The following is a 14,095-nucleotide window of genomic DNA, read 5'->3' as shown; positions in this document are numbered from 1 at the left end:
ACACAAGGTCCACCATGCCCAGCAGCACCAGCTGTCAGCATTGGCACTTAATAAGGACCGTTGCATGATGGCACTTGTTTGTATTTGGTAACGCCTTGCCAGCTCAGTCCCAGATGCTTGCTAATTTGTTCTCTTTTTGGCCCTCGTTATAGGAGATACCGCCTATAAACCGCCTACAGACTGTTTGTCCGTTGGATGTGGATTTGGATGTGCCGTCGTAATTGTACACTCTAAAAATTTTAACACCCTTAAGGGTGTAAATGACTTGTCCCATGGGTGACACCCTTTTTGGGTGTATTGCTACACCCCAAGCAAAGGGATGCAAATTAACACCCCACAAAAGAAGGGGTGTTAATATGACGTCACCTTGCCTATGGGTGTAAAACAAACAACACCCTTTCTATGTGGGGTGTAACACAGACACCACCCTTTCAATATGGGTGTAGCATGGACAACACCCTTCCAAAAGGGTGTTATCCCTGCAAGTATTTTAGCGTTCACTACAGCCATGTAGTCAATGGGCAGACTAGCTGTTGTGAATGCTGCCTAGCCTTAGCTATGGTACTACCTTGTTCAGTATGAGCCAGAATCTGTGAGGCGTCGTCATATTGCGCTTCTGGTCCGTCATGTGGTAGCATAACGTGCGACCCTTTCAGGCAAAAAAATTTAAGTTTCGTGATCACAGCAATGCACACACCCTATGCTTTTCGTAATCTTCCTCTGCAGTGATAGTACACTGCCAGCAGGATGCAGAGCGCAATGACAACGCGCGCTGCACTAAGGACACAGGATCTCCCGCACCTTGGTGCACCAGTACTTATCACTCCGTGGAAACAGCACACAGCCAAAAGCATGGTTAAGCATGGTTAGAAATAATTAAAAACCTCCACTTTCCTTGGTCAAAAATTTTCGCCACACCAGCTCGACCAGGAGGGAAAGAAACCACAGCTCGTTGTTGTAGCTCATCTTGAATGCAATAGGGCGCACGCAATGCATGGATTGGCGACGGTAACAAGTGCAGTACTACAGAAGCATACGTTTGCCTGTCAAGCAGTTTTTTGCCGTTTTAAGCACATATTTTATACCTCTATTCATCAAAGTTGTCATTTATCTCCACGGGATGCTTCTACTAGTACTTTCACATATGTGACTTAAAGGTAGCACTGAAAGCCAAAGAACAAAGTGCAACAAAGCGCTTCCACTTAGAATAATGTTTCAGCATTTACGAACAAAACAGCATGTGTAGCTGTGCATGCTGTTCAATATATAAGCATGCACTATTTCCTGAAATATATGTATGCTCCACTTACTGCCAGTGACCTGCTTATACCCAATAATTTAGTTTATTTTTCACCATGTGCTTGCATTGAATATCCCACAGGCATTGTAAGTTAAGCTACCAGAATAACAATCAGCTGGTCTAAGGTTACCTAATTGAACAAAATCATTGTAAAATTTGTGACGAAATGTCAGAAAAAAAGTATTTATTATTTCATTAAAGGGAAATGGTTACATAATAATGTTTGCACATTTTAAAAGTAAAAAGGAAGAGAAGGAGTAAAACCATACCAATACAAAGACATAAGCACCGAAGAATGGCACAGGCTTGCTCAATTAAATTTTAAGCAGAACAGCTTTTTTTAAATAACCTCACTACGAACTATCACGTTTTCCTTCGAAAAGCACTGCATCTTATTATAAAGTACAAAAATAACCGGTCACATAAATAAGAACAAGTCTGAGTGTGTCTATGTTAACACAAGGATAGAAAGTTGGGCGAGTTGGTACAGTAACATGATCTTGGATTGTAGCGCGAAGTGACACGGACACAGACTAGAAGCAGACAGGATGAGCGCTAACTCTCAACCAAATTTTTATTGAAACGAAGAACATATATATATATATATATATATATATATATATAGGTGACTGCAAAAAACCGCAGCATACGAAGATGACAAGGTATGAAGACATCAGTTAAACATATCAGGAAGTAAAAAAAGGAAACATCAAAAAGACTACTTCAGTTTAACACACGTGTTGTGAAGATACTGAAATTCGCATCCTAACAGAGACAAAGATGCATGGCTAACGCAAGTCTCTCCTAATCCTTTTAATGTGGAATGCCTCTCTATCTACTTGTTGTGAAAAACTTTGTTTCATATTGTGTGGACATGATTAGTAATGGCAAACTTAAGAGCTGAATAAGCGTGATGTCAACACGATATCAAACAGTTTTTCACAACAAATAGATAGGCTCGAGAAGGCTAGTTATCCTGTGCATTTATTATCACTAACCTGCGAAAAGCTTTTAAAATGGGTAAAAGGCCAGGCTAAGAAACAAGAAAAACAGAAAAAAAAAGTTTGCTGTGGTGCCCTATGTACATAGATTATCCCATGGTTTATGGAACGTGGCCAATAGATATGACTTGAATGAAGTTTTCTTGGCCCCGCAAGTTGTCTATCATGTGCCTATGATAAATAGTAAACTTGAACAGGGTGGCTAAACAGAAAAGATGATTGCGCCGTTAGACATGTGTCCCTTTTTGCACCTTGTAACACTGGTATACTTTATCAGATTCCTCTCAAGTGCGGGAAGACTTACATTGTACAGAGCGGCAGGTGCATTAATATTATACTAAAAGAACACATTCACTTTACAACCCTAATGCTTCACATCTAGCATCACATTGTTTCGATTGCGGTTGTAAACCTTGGTTTGAAGACACAAAAATTCTTTCGAGACACAAATGTCAAACCACACGGGACATAATCGAGGCATTCCACATTAAAAGATTAGGAGAGACTTGCGTTAGCCATGCATCTTTGTCTGTTAGAATGCGAATTTCAGTATCTTCACAGCACGTGTGTTAATCTGAAGTAGTGTCTTTTTGTTGTTTCCTTTTTTGACTTCCCTACTTCCTGATATGTTTAACTGCATTTTTTTGCAATCACCTATATATATATATATATATATATATATATATATATATATATATATATATATATATATATATATATATAGTTAGTTGAAAGTTAGCGCTCGTCCTGTCTGCTTGCAGTCTGTGTCACTTCGCGCAACAATCCAAGAGCATATGTGAACAAAACATGGCTAGTAATAACTAGTGAGCACTGCACAAAAGTTGAACATGAAAACTAGTAATAGTAACGACATATACTTGCATAGACAATATATAATAGTATAGACAATATTTTGCAGCTGAATTGCAAAATATTGCAAATATCACAAAGACAACATAAAAACTGGGCAGGACAGAGCACTGACTGTTAGCTATAGTTGAAATATGCACACCAAATCTAGCCATAAGTCAAAACTAAACTGCCCAAAATGGTCATCTCTCCAAGAGACCACTGAGGAACAAAAGGTATACTTTTTATAATTCCATCTCATAGATTACTGATCTAATTAAACTTGACACATGACCCCTTGTGTGTAACAAATGCCCTGTTCTCATTACATATGCATGATTACCAGCCTTGGTGAAAGAATGACTTGCACTAATGTTTTGAACACCGGTAAAAATGCTGCTTGTTCTCAACTTTCTGTTGTGACAGCACACTTGTGGGCAGTTGTGAACCCTAGTTGCCTATAGGGCTCAAACACCATGTTTTGGCTGCACATGTACTGTCTGCCGAACACCTGGTTCAAGATAGTTTGCATCTCTGAATGTACAGCCACACTGGTGGCACAGCATTCTTTTTTCAACTTGCCAGTTGATAAAGCCTCAGCAGCTGCAATCACCTGCGATTGCTCGTAAAGGTGCCATAAGGTCAGGCAGCAAACACAGATACCACGTAGCAAAACTTTCAGAGTGCATTGTGTGAGTCGAGGTGTGTAATTTGTGCTTTAGTTTGGCAACGCTGCCACATTTACAACTATTCATTGCAGCTCCTAAATTTTAACATCAACACAATAAATTAGTACAGTTCCTTCAGTATGGTGGCAGATGCTCAGCTGCAGGCTTTCTAGAACCATGCATTATCTTCAGACAGTGCCAGTACAGCCCGTAGCACATCTTTCAAGCACTCCAGACAAGTACACCAATTACACTGTACACAGAGCATCTGGTGTCCATTTACCTATAGAGGCAAGGTAGCCCCTAGAACACGTTTTCTGACAGGTATGCTGGGCACTTTGTCCCCTGAAACACAAGTGCCATTTGGTACTTCAGTGCCTGTAGTGTCCTTTACATCTAAATGAATATTGAATACATAGTAGTAACATGAAGTCGACAAACAAAAGCCATCAGCCATCAACTGTGTGGCAAATCTGGGTGCAAGCTATTCTCTTATCAAGTATACCTGTAGGCACTGCAACCAATGTGCTCCCAAGATGTATGAGGCATTAGTCATTGCAGAGTTGTAAGGACATGACAATGATAGGATGATTATGTTCTTGAGGCTTTTTTCCCCACTTTCCATCTTTTGAAACGTGTATACTTTAGTCATGAAAAAAAAATGCTACAACTGGCGTGTGATAAGTTTTGCGTCTTATTTCCTAGCAGCTCATTGAAACGAGCCACGATGACAAATTCAAATGCTGTTACCTGATCAGACATTGAAATTTCTTAAACACTAACAAAACCAGATAGACATTAGAGTGAGCATCACTTAAATACATTACACTGGTTTAAAGTTATTGCACCACTTTGTGCCAGGTAAAAATGTTAGAAACATCAAAAATGGTAAGATTCTACGGCCAACCGTGAAAACTAAATAAAAAATCATTAAGCTTTCTTAAACAGGTACAGGAGCTTTACAACTGGCCGTCTTGGTGATGGACACGCAGATAGATGAGCAGCCATTCCACTGAGACGAGAATGTTGAGGGCTTCGCATGGAAGTCTGCGAGACACTGCAGAGTAGTTCTTGGGCCACGTGAAGGAGGTTGTTTGCATACACGTCTGGGCCACCATACTGAATGCATGGTGTTACCGGAACCTTTTACCCCTGAATTGTGGTAAAAAAGCATGGTTAAGTTTATATGATATTTAATATGCAAAAAAAGAGGTGAGGCATGCAGACAGGACACGAGAGTAGAGAAGTGAACACGAACACGAAAAACATGAAAAATTTCATTAAATTGTTTTAAGATAAAATTTTTATGTTATGTGTCATTCATTATGAGGATTCATAACCGCAACATATTTCACATATGAGCAGGTAGAATTATCAGCCTGGTCAGTTTGTACAAGCTCGTTTGAGGCAAGAAATCGAGTTTCACAAACAAAACCTCAACATTCTTGACTGAAAACGGAACACCTCAGATGACATGCAGTCCTGTGAGTGGGAATTGCACAGTTCAAGAAAAACAAATTAAAACTCACACACCGATCCTGAAAAAGGAATAAGCACCTGCTACTGCAAAAAGCTAATTAATTGATAGGTTTTAGTAGCACAAGGGCATCTTTGGCCAAAGAGCGCGAAGTCTATACTGCAAAAGATAAACTTAGCGCATCTTCACAAAGCAAATATATAAAGATGACTAATGCCTCTCTGCGCTACAGTTGCTTTGCTCTAGCGTGAAGTCATTTTAATGCATGCACACGCATACACACGCTACACCCAAGTTTAACAGCTGCAGAATTAAAATTGGGCAGCAACGAAGTCGCAACCTTTAACCCTTGAACCCAAGCTGTACTAGTGACTGGAGGAAGTACAAATATCGCCAATGACGAGTCACACTCTTTCTGCCCGATGTTATGCTGCTCTTATTGTCAAAGATGAGTTACAGTCGGCATTGAGGGAAAGCTGCCCTCAAGAGCAGCTCTTATTTTTGTGTTATTTCTAACCAGAGACCAATGAAGTAATATATTTTTAGAATGAGAATGACACCCAAAAATTGAGTACGTAAAAAATTTGGTACATTTTTCCGGAATTAACTAGGGGGTTAACCGTTAAAGCGGCAATCCAGAAACTAGAACAAGTTTTTACATGTTTGCTACCAGTGAATGCTAGAAAATATGTTGGCATTCTGTAGTTTCGTCCAACAATGCAAAAGGGATTCTTAATAACTGAGGAAATAAATGGAAAAGTATCATGAAGTATATTTCGCGAATGTAATGCAGAATCACTCAATTTCTGTTACTATATAATCTCCACTTGATTAACCTGCACTTTCTGAACTAGTTCAGGAGGTGCTGCATTTCACTACTCATTACACCAGTTCAACGTGGCAGCAACTGCACGTTGCGATTTGTTTTACTTAGTGCAGGCTTTGTACAGGGCGAGTTCACAGCATTCCCCGCACTTGGCCGAAAGGTAGTGCATGTTTACGCAACGGGTGTGGTGCCGCTTCTGCACGAGCGAGGTGCAGAAATCAGTTTCATACAATAATTACTAGAGGGAACTCTGACGTTAGTGTCTACAGAAGATCAAACAAGAACGGCTTCACCAGCATGGAAATTATGGGAAGTACATGGATTTGCCTAAACTTCATCTGTTTGGCTTCAAACGGCTTTGTGACTTTGTCAAATACTGTGTAATAAATAAATAAACATTAAAATCGTCCGATGACAGGATTCAAACACAGGAACTCTAGAACAGAAGTCTGATATTGAAACCATTAAGCCACGGAGGCATGTAACGACAAGCGAGTGCAACGCCCTGATGAATTTATCGCGGGCATACCAGTACCTTGAGACGCTTGGCGCCTTTCAATTTGGCCACCTGGACAAGCTCAATCGTTGCAATTAATAGCAATTGTGCGTGTTGGCGCCGTCTTCTGCACTTCGAAGAGTATAGACTGCGCTGAAATCGACAATAAGATTTATATAGCGTATAATATACGAAGCCACAAGAACGTTTGAATTCACAAGCTCGAATATCAGACAAATCCATGTGCTTCCCATCATTCCCATGGTGGTACGACTGCAGCGCCAGAGTTCCCTCTAGTAATTACTGTAAGAAACTCTATGGCAGAAATAACCGAAGTGCCTGGCATTTTGTTCTGGAGTAATAAACTAAGTTTTTCTGTCCCATAAATCTTACTGCTCATTAATTCCAAGTTTTAGTGCAGTCACATGTCTAGTAGGCATTTGTGGTATTTTGCATAAACATTGCAAAGCCAACTGTGATGAATGTTCACTCTGGTAAATTGTTTATGATCGAGTAGCATAGACTTCTGAAGCAATCTCTGGAAGGCAAGTGAAGTAATTTTCTTATTCATCATCATCATCATCATCATCATCAGCCTGGTTGCGCCCACTGCAGGGCAAAGGCCTCTCCCATTCTTCTCCAACAACCCCGGTCATGTACTAATTGTGGCCATGCCGTCCCTGCAAACTTCTTAATCTCATCCGCCCACTTAACTTTCTGCCGCCCCCTGCTACGCTTCCCTTCCCTTGGGATCCAGTCCGTAACCCTTAATGACCATCGGTTATCTTCCCTCCTCATTACATGTCCGGCCCATGCCCATTTCTTTTTCTTGATTTCAACTAAGATGTCATTAACTCGCGTTTGTTCCCTCACCCAATCTGCTCTCTTCTTATCCCTTAACGTTACACCTATCATTCTTCTTTCCATAGCTCGTTGTGTCGTCCTCAATTTGAGTAGAACCCTTTTCGTAAGCCTCCAGGTTTCTGCCCCGTAGGTTAGTACTGGTAAGACACAGGTATTATATACTTTTCTCTTGAGGGATAATGGCAACCTGCTGTTCATGATTTGGGAATGCCTGCCAAACGCACCCCAGCCCATTCTTATTCTTCTGATTATTTCCGTCTCATGATCCGGATCCGCCGTCACTACCTGCCCTAAGTAGATGTATTCCCTTACGACTTCCAGTGCCTCGCTGCCTATTGTGAATTGCTGTTCTCTCCCGAGACTGTTAAGCATTACTTTAGTTTTCTGCAGATTAATTTTTAGACACACTCTTCTGCTTTGCCTCTCCAGGTCAGTGAGCATGCATTGCAATTGGTCCCCTGAGTTACTAAGCAAGACAATATCATCAGCGAATCGCAAGTTACTGAGGTATTCTCCATTAACTTTTATCCCCAATTCTTCCCAATCCAGGTCTCTGAATACCTCCTGTAAACACGCTGTGAATAGCATTGGAGATATCGTATCTCCCTGCCTTACGCCTTTCTTTATTGGGATTTTGTTGCTTGCTTTATGGAGGACTACGGTGGCTGTGGAGCCACTATAGATATCTTCCAGTATTTTTACATATGGCTCATCTACACCCTGATTACGTAATGCCTCCATGACTGCTGAGGTTTCGACTGAATCAAACGCTTTCTCGTAATCGTAATTTTCTTATTAGCAGCCTTTAAACAGCATTCGAGCATATGACACATGCACCTCAGATATGCAGATATTTCCTTGACTCAGCAAGAAGCGATGCTTCATGTTCCAGGAGGCTACTTCAATCAAAGCAGTATTGCTGCTCTCTAAACACAATGCCAATGCAGATGATCCAAATATTCTTATGGGGCAACAGTTATGCCTGAAATCATGCTAGATTAGCTTTTTTAAACACATGATCAGACCATGTTAGAAGTGCTTCTTAAAATCCTCCTATTTATTAGACTAGTCATATATCTGTACACAAAGGCTACTAATTAGGTCCCATGCTATAATATCATCTTTACAAAAACTTCACTTAGTAACACACATGCTGTGATAAGATTGAGATGCTGAACAAGGTGAATCCATTATTTTTCAAATGAAGCTCCTGTTCTTTCAAACGAGAAGAAATGATACTGAGGGTCAAAATTTTTCTGAATCACAGCTGGAAGATGCCAGGAAAGGCACGTGGAAACTTATTTGTAATTTTCTATATAAATGTAGAAATGATAAAGGGAAATGAAAATGGTGAAAAAGACAACCAGGCATGGGGGGAGAACGAACCTACAGCCTTTGCATTACGCATGCGATGCATTAACCACTGTGCCACCGAGGCAGCATTCAACCGTCCACAATGGCCCCTCAGATTGTTGACGCTCGAATGCGGCCGTAGTGCCACAGTAGTTAGTATATCACTTGCGTAATGTGAAGGTTATGGGTTCGTTCCCCACCCACAGGTGGATATCTTAATCCACTTTCATTTACCCAGAATTTATCATTTCTATACTTCATATAAACAACTTAAAACATGTTCCTTTATGCTTTCCTTGGCCTCATTATCTGCTGGCTTCTTCCAGTTCTGTTACTTCAAACACTTATACATATTCTAATCTGGTAAGTAAACAGCTTTTGCATGATGCTGGAATGCAATATAAAACATTATTGCAGGGCCGTGTTATGTAGAATGCCTTACATTGCCCAGGCAAGGTGTATTAATGTCAATCTGAAAAAAAAAACAATTCCCACTCTAGGCAGAAATGCTGTGTACTGCTGTGTGCAATAGGGTTTAACGAAAACAACTTGTTCAGAAATAAAGCCACCAAACAACGAGGAAATATGAAAACTGGATGAAAATTTGTGCAGTTGCATGTTAAAAATGTAGCACAGCAACAGATGAAGTCATAATGAAGGAAGCGCGAGGATGGTTTATTTTGGACACACGAGGCAATGTACATGAAAGATGCATATGAGCTTACACGTGGAGAAATATTGTTTATGTAGCATCTAAACTACGAACAGGCCTAGAACACACTGATACAAGGTGTCGAGCATGTAAATCTTACCATGCCCTTAAGTCAAAGAAACATGGCTGTTTCTCATGATTCGCTACACATGGCTGGCTCACACAACTTAGCCACTTCTATATATGCCTTGTAATTACCAGGTGGTCTGTGTGACACGTGCAAGCTTTAAATATGTACAAGTGCCACGTAGCTGAACAGCACCAATGTAATGACGTTTGCCATCATTTTGAGGAAGTGAAACCAATTCTTGCATTTTTCCTAATTAGGTGACTAGTTATTAACGATTATTTAACTGCTCAAATATTATATTCAAAGCAAAAGTGTCAGTGTGAAAATTGTAGAGCATCCTGAAAAATTCCCAATCCAGCTTTCTACTGCTCAATAGGTGCAACAAATTTTTTTTTTCAATCTTGAAAGAAGCCAGTGAATACATGCAAGGAGTGCTGTGCAACTAGCCACTCATGCACCTGAACACCATTTGGCTCCTCCTTTCATGGTTGAAAAAAACTTTTCAAAAAGAATATTTTAGAAATTGATTAATTATTATTGACTATGTTTTAGGCAAAATGCATGAAATAGTGTGACTGCCACCTCCTCCATTTTCGGCAACATGAATTGACTCCATTTTTATTTCCAAATCCAGCTATACATGGTGCGTGTTTTCCGCTGGTTCTGTAACTTAGGCTGGTTTTGACTAATTGAAGCTTCGCACCTTAATAATGGAGTCAGCCTAAAAAGAAATTGGTACATAAACGGTCGCTGTCAGTACTCCATACTCCTTTAACTTAGTGCAAAGTGCTTGTGAGCCAAGAAGTTGGTAGTTCTAAGCAGTATTTCTCATTTTGACCTGGTGTTATAGCCCACTTACTATGATGCCATGCTGCTCAGTCATGCTGGTCCCAGCTTCAATCTAGGCAGTGGCAGCTGCCCTCCAATGGGGGTAAAATGCAATAATGCTTATGCACTTAGATTCAGGTGTACATTAAAGAAAGCCAGGTTCCCAAAACTTCAGGTTGTGACTTTGTAATGTAAAAGCCCATAATTTAATTTTAAAATCTAAAGGTGCTTATTAGGAGCAGGGGCATCATTTTGAGCTTTTACTACACTGCCATGGCACCAAGAAGCTCGAGTAAATAAAAACAATTTCTTAGACAATGTACATATCTTGCAAACATTTACAAACACTTCTCTGCATGCACCTCTGTTGCTGTTATATTTAGATCCGTATGCCAAGGCGGGCTATGATGTTAGAACATGTTTCAAACTTTTTTTTTTACCGCTTTAAAGTTGGTTATTTTGCATCTCATTGTGTGTCGAACGCACATTTCAATGCATCAATTTCTTCAGAAAGTGCACTCCTCTTTATTCATTTGTGCATGCAAAAAGGGTTCAGAAGAACTGCTTTCTGAAGATCTGTATAACAAGCAAAAAACAATTCTATGTAGGCTGCACAAAGAGAAAGGATTGGTTTGTAAATAAGTTATTTAGTTCTTAAAAAAAGAGGCAGCTGTCAGTATTCTGTTACAAAATAAAAATTGCCCCTACCTGGATCTGCTTCATTCACCGATGCTGATGGTCCATTCGGGGGCACTCAACTGATAGGCTGCACTTCGGCCATGTCGGGTGTGCTGTCACCAGGCCCAAGGTCGATCGACATCCTCACCAAAAGTCAAGTCGAGTCCACACGCTATAAAAAAAACATCTCATCATTTTGCTATCAGTTTTGTCATCTTGCATGTTTCACACACGGCCGTCAGTGAAATATTTCGTCACTTGGATACTGCAAAAAATTCAAGCATTTTCTGGCAGCCAAGCTGTATACACAGTAAAAGGAGAACATTAAAGAGCAAATGCAGTTGTCACATTAGATTGATCAAGTACAGCAGAAATGGAAATAAATCAGTGATACTGTGTCTGTTGGCTTAGAATTGAAGAAACGTAAAAACAGGAACTTGCAGCCACGCTAGTTTGAATTTCCCGCGTTTGCTACACCTCGCAACAAGTTTGGCATCGTCCGGTACTCGGGGATAGTAATCGCTTAAAATCAAGATGAACGAGCGTCGGCATAAATTAACAGGATACTTAACCGGGCAATATTGGCGCATAAAAAACAACTCACGTAGCGAAGCTACTGTCAATTACCCGATGACGCATCTGCGGGCAGTGCGGTTTGGGCGAACCATTCAAAAAGGAATGAGAGTTTCACTTGTTTCACGCCTACTAAGCTAAGACAGAATTTGAGTTTCTTACTAAACTATACTGGATATTTACGCTCCGAATAGAACACTGGAAATTTTGTTACGTCACATTGCATACGTATGAAAGTGAGGAAATAGCTTTTATTGTATTCTGCCCAGACGGCATGCAGCAGCTACCACTCTCATGCAACAAACGCATGAAAGTGGTACTCGCGGCACGGAAAACAAACACATACAGCGCCAACGTTACGCCCCTTGGAGTTGGAACTAAGCACGATCAAGCCAGTTAGTTTTCTAGCTTTCATAACGCCATGGAACACGACCAAACATCGAGCGAAACAACTGTCTGCTCTGGAAAATTATTACCGCTTCCATTTATATACCTATCGCTGCCACAAGCAAAAGTCAATGGGCTAGCTGTCCACAAGCGGCAGATTAGACTGACAGCAACATATTACGATAACGTAAAACAATTTCCACGCTGACTTAGCAGCCGCGGTATGCGCTAAGTGCCACAGTTCTCGTTTGCCGCTCGAAATTCACACCATGATGACGGTCACTGCATCTTTCACATGAAATATTGCACGCTTCGGTCCGGAGCTCAATAGGAGGGCGAAACGCATTTGCACGTACCTGAAATCCGCATGCCGGAAACCCGTCGACGCTTCCGAGAACGGGGCACACAGCCATACACTCGTACGGCGGCTTGACTTGGACGTGATGCACTTCTATCAAATATTTCACATGCGACATGTTTCACACCGATTGCGCGAACACGAGAAAATGCCGCAGGTCGCAATGCTACGCCGTGCACCCGTGCATCTACCGATGAGCTGCGTGCACGGACTTGCAGAAAAACAGAACTATGACAAAACGGCCGGCGCGAAAGGATGGCGGCTCTCAGCGGCTCTCGTTGCGGAGACGAAGCGGACGAAGCAATGTTGCCAACTGTTGGTTCCGCGTTATGCCGGCGATGGTGGCTTTAGTGGCGTGTGTTACGGCTGTCTAATTTTTTATTTCTTTTCCCCAAACAGTATAGCTAAGATCAGTACGTTGTTTGAATTTTTAACTGTGTCGTTTGGCATTATCTTTTTGTCTTTTTATGCTATTAAGCGGCCAATTATGGCCTCCCAGGTTCGCGCGCGCCAGCTTCGCGCGCAAATCTCGGAGGCCATAAGACAACTCGTTAGGAAATCTCGTTCTTGTCGTTGTTAACGTTTCATCATCGTTTCTTCAACTGAGATAGAGAGGTAGTGTCCCTTTTCCCGGGGTTGGGAGGGGGCGATCAAGACGGCATCGCTCAGCGGGGGGCGGGGGAGTAGGTTAGTGTTGGTTGTTATCGCGAAATTCGCGAACCCTGCGATTTTTTTTTTATAACGTAAGCATTCTATACTTACCCAACAAGAAAAACCATCCGTCCGTCATTCCGCACCGCACGATATCTTTCAAAATAGAACCCGCAGCAGCGATTGAATTCACCTTCGTGCTAGCTCTCGCTTCAACGCGACCGAAGCGGCGAGAACACTGCGCTCACGAAGCTTTCAGCTCATGCCGCACTATGCGCTTTTCGCAGATCACTTTCAAGATAGGTGCACGCGCGTCTGTTTTCAAAGCGAAGTAAACAGTGAGAACACAGCGCGTGAAGTTTTCAGCAGTGGGCACACTCTGTCCACAATGCTGTTCGCTTTCAAGATACGGTTCGCGCGGCCGGGCCACAAGCAGCCGCCGCCGGAGAACGGCTGATAATGGTTCGACGCGGATGAGAAGTGCTAAAGAGCGATAACGGCTCAAAACGAACGGAACTTCACCAGCGCACCTGGCCCCGCCACCTGCAGTACTTTGCTTGCACCATTCACTTGGCGCTGCCGACCTGAGCAGTTCGTGTCGCCGCAGCGCTGTCGCTTATAGTCGTCGGATCAAGTCTCATAACATTGATAACGACATGGACTGCGTGTAGATGAGGAAGAGTCACAATGCTTACGCATACTTAGACAAATCCGAGAGGAGTTCCTGTGTGATTTTTTTTTTTTACCGGAAATGTGCAGTCAGCGGTGACCCAGAGTTGACAATGCATGTAAGGGGTGCCAAGCTTTTCTTTTTTTTTTTGAGAGTCTTGCCCAGCTCCCAAAGATCTGCTCAAGCTAAGACTTGCTGATGGCTGTATGTGTTTTTTTTTTATTGTCGCATGCCCTCGAACCGCCACGAATCCTACAGTGTAATGACATTAGAGCAGTATTCACGTCCAAAGGGAAATGCAGCCGGTAATTTGGCTGCCTAAGGTTTGCGGCCC

The 14,095-nt window shown here is 41.8% G+C and overlaps 1 long non-coding RNA gene across 1 annotated transcript; it reads right to left on the bottom strand.

The window, feature by feature from the left end:
* Nucleotides 1-4,912: 4,912 nt before the first annotated feature.
* On the bottom strand, nucleotides 4,913-13,382 carry LOC140213121 (uncharacterized). Its single transcript, XR_011890072.1, has 3 exons — nucleotides 12,439-13,382; nucleotides 11,153-11,294; nucleotides 4,913-4,970 (listed from the first exon to the last, which is right to left on the bottom strand). It is a non-coding gene; the product is annotated as an uncharacterized lncRNA (long non-coding RNA).
* Nucleotides 13,383-14,095: the final 713 nt, after the last annotated feature.

The sequence above is a fragment of the Dermacentor andersoni genome, chromosome 9 (assembly GCF_023375885.2).
Source record: "Dermacentor andersoni chromosome 9, qqDerAnde1_hic_scaffold, whole genome shotgun sequence".
Classification (NCBI taxonomy): domain Eukaryota; kingdom Metazoa; phylum Arthropoda; class Arachnida; order Ixodida; family Ixodidae; genus Dermacentor; species Dermacentor andersoni.
The sequence above is the reverse complement of the archived record's forward strand: the minus strand, read 5'-3'. Positions and strand labels throughout refer to the sequence as shown.